The sequence below is a fragment of the Cannabis sativa genome, chromosome 2, assembly GCF_029168945.1.
Source record: "Cannabis sativa cultivar Pink pepper isolate KNU-18-1 chromosome 2, ASM2916894v1, whole genome shotgun sequence".
NCBI lineage: Eukaryota > Viridiplantae > Streptophyta > Magnoliopsida > Rosales > Cannabaceae > Cannabis > Cannabis sativa.
This window is the reverse complement of record NC_083602.1, coordinates 3,778,184-3,784,183: the sequence shown is the minus strand read 5'-3', so window position 1 is coordinate 3,784,183 and position 6,000 is coordinate 3,778,184. Positions and strand designations below refer to the sequence as shown.

Sequence of the window (6,000 nt, the reverse complement as noted above, 5' to 3'; positions counted from 1 at the left end):
TTAGTAGAATATGTGTCACATTTATTGATTTGAGAAACTACAAAGTGCATCTCTTTCCATAAAATATATATTTATGTAATGACATGCACACACAATTATTTAACAATTCTTTGTTTATCAAACTAAGTACATTTATTTAAACTAAAATCTACAATTTCACAAAATAATATTACATTCATAATATTATGATGCATATTTATGTTGTACTTAGCCAGAGCAATATAGCATAGGATCACAGCAACACTCATCCATAGTACAGCAACAACAAAGAGCTGCAAGGCTGAAAAATAAAAATAAAGTATCAAATATAAAATATAGAGTAATTTTGAAGTAAGAATATTCTTTTTGCACTAATTGGTGGGAAGAAATTCTAAATAACAACAACATATATTGTCAAATAAATAAATTTGGATTGTAAACTATCTATGTACGTAAACACAAAATAATAAGTGCATGTTTAGCATCATAACTAAAAAACTGTTTTTTATTTTTAAAAATAAAAAATTGTTTTTTAAAAACAATTTAGCTTGTTTGGCTTTGTTTTTTAAAAACAGTTTTCAGAAAACAAAGGTGCCGTTTGGTAACACTTTTGTTTTTTAATTTTTTAATCACAAAATGAAAGTAAAATTTTTGTTTTTAAAAAATTTGTTTTTGAAAAACAAAAATGCGTTCTGTAACCACTTTTGTTTTTCAATTTTAAAAACAGAAAACAAAAGTGTGTTCTATAAAGTTTATTTTTATTTTTATTTTTTGATTTTATTTAAGTCGGGTCTAGGTCCGGGGTCAGATTCGGGTTCAAGTCAAAAGTCGGGTTTAGCGCCAGGGCCGTAGGGAGGGGATTTGGGTCCGGGTCTGGTCCTAATCTAAAAGATTGATTAAGAAAAAAAACTGTTTAAAAAAATATTGAAAGTGATTCTTTTTGTTTTTAAAATTTTGATTTCTAATTATAAAATTGAAAAGTAAAAACAGTTTTATAGAACATGTTTTTGAAAAATATTTTCACTTTTCTACTTTTAAAAACAGAAAACTGATTAAAAAAGTGTTACCAAACGCCACAAAAGTTACAAAAAACAAGAATTTTAAAAACAACAAAATGTTGTTTTCTGTTTTAAAAACCAATTCACTTTTGGTTAATATTGTTTTTAAAAAACGCTAACCAAACATGACTTGTGTTTTAAAAACTTCAAAAACTATTTTTTGTTCTTATTTTTAAAAACAATTTTTTGAAAACAAAAAATAGAAAACAATACCAAACATGCTATAAGTTGTTTTGTTTTTTCAATAGTAATTCAATTAGAATTTGGGGATCGAATTATCCCATATATTGTTTTTTAAATTTTTTTTTTTCAAATTTACGGTTTGAGTTTCTAAAGTGACTGCAGCGCTAGTTGCAATAGGGATTTCTATACGATTTTTTGTTGCAATTTAAGTTGCAGCACTAGTTACAATAGGGGTTTTTATGTAGAATTCCATAAAAATGTAAAAAAAAAAATATTTTTTGAAGTGTAAAAATAAAAAAAATCCCTTAAAAATTTACGAAAATTTATTAAATATTACATACATAAAAAAAAAAGAAGAGATTATATAGATAAAGTTTTGTGGACTTACCACCCTTCAAGAAAACCAGGTTCTTTTTGAGGTTCCGCATTATTAGGTGGATATTGAGGAGCTGACATTATATCGGGAGCTCCTTGATAAGTTTCTGATCACCATTTTTTAAATAAATAATAAATAATAAATGTTATTTAACAAAAAAAATATATAATAATAAATAATTAATAACAATAATCAAATTAATTAATAACATATAAATATTTGATTGTGTTGAATTTAATTCTTCAGTAAACATTATGTAGAAATATTTATAAATGAAATTCTTATAAAGAAAACAAATGTAGTAATTGTAAATTACATTAGTATATATAAACTAAGTTAAAAGCCAAACTATAATTTTAAAGAAAATTACCTGAAGGGTTTACATAAGCATTTTTTGTGTCACTCATATTTTGCTTCTCAAAACCCAACAAAAACAAAAATAATTTGTAGTAATTTAGTATATATATATATGCCCTAGCCTAGCTTGGTTAAGCTAGTAGTAGTAGTATATATATATAAAAATATTATTTATACTAAGATATAGACATGCATGAGAATAACGTTGGAGGAATATTATTAGTATTATAAAGATAAGAACTTTAATTGGAAAGAATATTTAAAGAGATAAAAAGCTCCACAAAACCCAATTCCATTATAAAATTAATGGTGATTAGTGTGAGTAGAACATATTCTTGGCCCTCATCCCATCCCATCCCATCATATCACCTTAAATTAACTTTTTTTATCTTCCTAAACTTAATTAATTAAATAATTATTACTACCAAAACAAAATATCTTTTAATAATAATTTTTAGTCATTTTGTGACTAAATAATATATTTTTTTTAAAAAAAAGTCATTAATATATGATATTTGGATATAAGTTGTTAGTGATGAAGTTAGTTTGATAAATATTAATTGTAGATAAATATAAATTTAGTCACAATACAATTTAAATACTTTAATGTCAATTTTTTTAAGATGATATATTTTAAAAACTAAGTGCATGTTTGGCATCATAACTAAAAAACTGTTTTTTATTTTTAAAAACAGAAAATTGTTTTTAAAAACAATTTGGCTTGTTTGGCCTTGTTTTTTAAAAACAGTTTTCAGAAAACAAAGTTACAAAAAACAAGAATTTTGAAAACAAGAAAATGTTGTTTTCTGTTTTAAAAACCAATTCACTTTTGATCAATATTGTTTTTAAAAATCACTAACCAAACGTGACTTGTGTTTTAAAAACTTCAAAAACTATTTTTTGTTCTCATTTCTAAAAACAATTTTTTAAAACAAAAAACAGAAAATAATACCAAACATGCTGTAAATATTTTATTAGAATTCAAACAATTTATTGCACACATACTCTGTTTTTAATGCGTGCATGAAATCAATTGTTTCAAACTCGATTTGTAACAATGTAAAAATTGTAAAATATTCGTATTTCATAATTTTTGAAACTAAAATAAGATTCGCCATAACAAGTACAATACTTAAATTATGTCGATTTAGATGCATTCTATACCTAATGCCAATGCAAAAGTGTGATATATTATATACATTTCAATTTTTTTTTTTTTAATTTTAGTAATAAAGTTAGTAGTGAATATTTATATATATATATTTATACATATAATAATGATGTATGTTGTATTACGTGTGTATGATGAGGTTACATGTTATGTCGTAGTATTGTTTACCAGCAAGAACAACAAATTAAACAATTGACCTTTCAAAAAATTAAGAAAAGGAATATAGCATATATATAGTTCTTTTCTTTATTCATTAATATGAAATAATGAAGTGCATTTATTTGGTAAATGAAAAGAAAGAAAATACCCTTCTTCTTTTTTTTCCTGAATTAGAAAGGTTTTATTGCTCACAAATATTAAATTTACAAATTAAACATCACCTAAAAAAGGCCAGAATAATCTAGATACAATTTTGTAGAGAATTAATCCAATCCCTTTCTTCTATAGTAATCTTTGTAATTAATAAACTTTGGATTCTTTGTTTCACATTCCTTTTCACTTGCTGTAAGCAACTCTTCATTGTGCATTGGATTGTTTCAATAACACACTATAAAAAACTGTTATTTTTAGTGACAACTTTTTAGTCACAATATATTTTTTTGTGACTAAATGTAACTTTTAGTCACAATAAAATATTACTTGTGATTAAAACATAGTACTTAGTTATAAATTGTCACTAGTTTAATTTTCGTCACAACAAGTATTGTGACTAAAAATACATTTAGTCACAACAAATTGTAATTTTTGTGACTAATACTTTTAGTCAAGGACTTTTTAGTTACAATATACGAATCATGATTTATAATTAGTCATAGTTGTTTCACTTTTAGTCACAAATTTTGTTGTGACTAAAAATAAGATTTTTGTAGTGACAGTCATTCCTATTGATCCAGATTTTATAAACCAGAGCAGCTATAGCAGCAACAAAGAATTTCCTCTTAAAACTTGAAATTTTTGCTCGAGAGATCCATCTCAAAGAAGCTACTAAAGACCGGTCTACTCCTTGCCATCCTAGCCAGGCTTTAACACCTTTAAAACACCTGTTACTAAAAGGATAATCAAACAAAAGATGTTCAACTGTTTCTAGATCAGGACCGCAAAGGAGGCAGGTTCCATCTTGACAGATCTGCATATTCAACAACCTGCTTCTAGTTTGCAATCGGTTCTGCACAGCCCACCACAAAATAACCCTGTGATTTGGTATATTATACCTGCTCCAGACTTCCCTATACCATGTGACTCTTCCATGTTCATCAAAGAGAAGTTTGTACACTTAATGGATATTGTACTTACTTAACATAAGCTGTTGTTGCAAAATAAAGTGGTGTTTATGTGTTTTGTTAATCTTCTCTGTCTCCAATACCAACTGTCATCTATAAGTTTGAATTTTTTAAGTATACAACATGCACCCATCTCACCCACAAGTTTTCTTACTTCGTAGCTATGTCCCAAACATATTTTCCTAAAGCTGCTTCATTCCATAACATTGTATTCCTCAAGCCAAGGCCTCTCTCTATTTTTGACTTGCAAAGTTATCCCAAGATACATAACTACGACAATTAGATTTAGCCGATCCTTTCCACAAAAAAGATCTACATATAGCATTTATTTTTGAAACACCAACCATAGAACAAAGTAGTGTACATGTTACCCATATTTTGAGCTTTCACTCTAGTTTCTAGGAGGCCAAAAAGTTCCACTTGGTATTTGGAAATCATTTTCTTGACTTCTATCTATTTATTGTGGCTGTTGAGTCCCCTAACGTTCTAACTCATAATTCTATCCATGTGGAACAGGAGGTACTCCCCTTCCTCCTGTGTTGTCTATATTGAGCTCTTTCCTATTTTCATTCTCATTCAGTAATCGTATTGGTTCTACCAAAATCTCAAAAGAATTTGATGTTACCATGGTCTCCCTTCCTGTTTTGCTTGAGACATCTCCCCTGATATCTATACCAGGATTGTCCATCCCTGTTTTGACCTGCTTCCCTTTGTCTAAAGTTTTTAGAAACCATCCTCATCCGCTACAAGTTTAAAACTAGTAGCCTTGTTATTTTCTATCTTCTTTGGAACCCATACTGTCTTTGTTTCCTGCTTTCTTTTACAAACATCAATTGAATGCCCCATACTCGAATAGTTACCATAAACTATTGACAACCATTCGTATTTGACAGTAAGTTCAATCTCCTATTGTATCTCATTTTGAAAGGATATTACCTCATGAAAATCTTGACACATACGCACTTCAATCATAATTCTTGGAAAGTTCAATCTCTCTTTGTTCTTAGTTATCTCATCCAACATAATTGGAGTGCCAATTTGTTCCACTATCTTAAAAAGAGCTCTTTCTCCCAATAACTCAATTCCAAACCATGAAGTTGGTTCCAAGTTGGAGCTTAAGTTATATCTTCCTTTGTATAGTTTGAATAGAAACAAAAAACCCCATCAACAATTTCATCCCTTGTATTGAGTGCCTGAAATCTTACAGTGAACACTCTTAGTTTAAGAATTTCAACCTTGTCTACCCCTTTATCCTTCCAAACCCTTCTTGCAAAGCCTTCAAAAGGCCCTAAAGGGGGATTGGCCTCAAGAACATAGTAAACCATTGCAGATTGCCAATACAAAATTTCCTCCTCAACACCAGCCATGTTAATTTGAACCAGTGGCTTTTGTTTAAGGCTTTCCCCTTTTGATCCATTAAATTTTGCACTCAAATTCTGAATTATCGTTTTAGTATGTAGGATTGGTGGTGAGAGTCTCTTACCCGATTTCAGATTAGCTTCACATCTCTTATTTGCTTCTAGGAAGCTAGCAAAATCTAACCAAACCTCTTTATCTTTCTACAGAAATTCTAGTGAAGCTCTCGGAGAAAGCATC

At 28.2% G+C, this 6,000-nt stretch overlaps 1 long non-coding RNA gene across 1 annotated transcript; it reads right to left on the bottom strand.

Moving 5' to 3' along the window:
* On the bottom strand, positions 1 to 2,113 carry LOC115720781 (uncharacterized). Its single transcript, XR_004012305.2, has 3 exons — positions 1,967 to 2,113; positions 1,609 to 1,702; positions 1 to 280 (listed from the first exon to the last, which is right to left on the bottom strand). It is a non-coding gene; the product is annotated as an uncharacterized LOC115720781 (long non-coding RNA).
* Positions 2,114 to 6,000: the final 3,887 nt, after the last annotated feature.